The following is a 217-nucleotide window of genomic DNA, read 5'->3' as shown; positions in this document are numbered from 1 at the left end:
ACATATCTGTATTAGCCAGCCTGGTCAATATGATGAAACCCCATCTCTACTAAAAATACAGGAAAAATTAGCTGGGCCTTGTGTTGCATGTCTGTAGTTCCAGCTACTTGGGAAGCTGAGGCAGGAGAATGGCTTGAACCCAGGAGGTGGAGGTTGCAGTGAGCGAGATTGCACCACTGCACTCCAGCCTGGGCAACAGAGTGAGACTCCATCTAAA

This window comes from Mandrillus leucophaeus, unplaced genomic scaffold (assembly GCF_000951045.1).
Source record: "Mandrillus leucophaeus isolate KB7577 unplaced genomic scaffold, Mleu.le_1.0 Scaffold818, whole genome shotgun sequence".
In the NCBI taxonomy this organism is placed as follows: domain Eukaryota; kingdom Metazoa; phylum Chordata; class Mammalia; order Primates; family Cercopithecidae; genus Mandrillus; species Mandrillus leucophaeus.
This window is presented reverse-complemented; position numbering follows the sequence as displayed.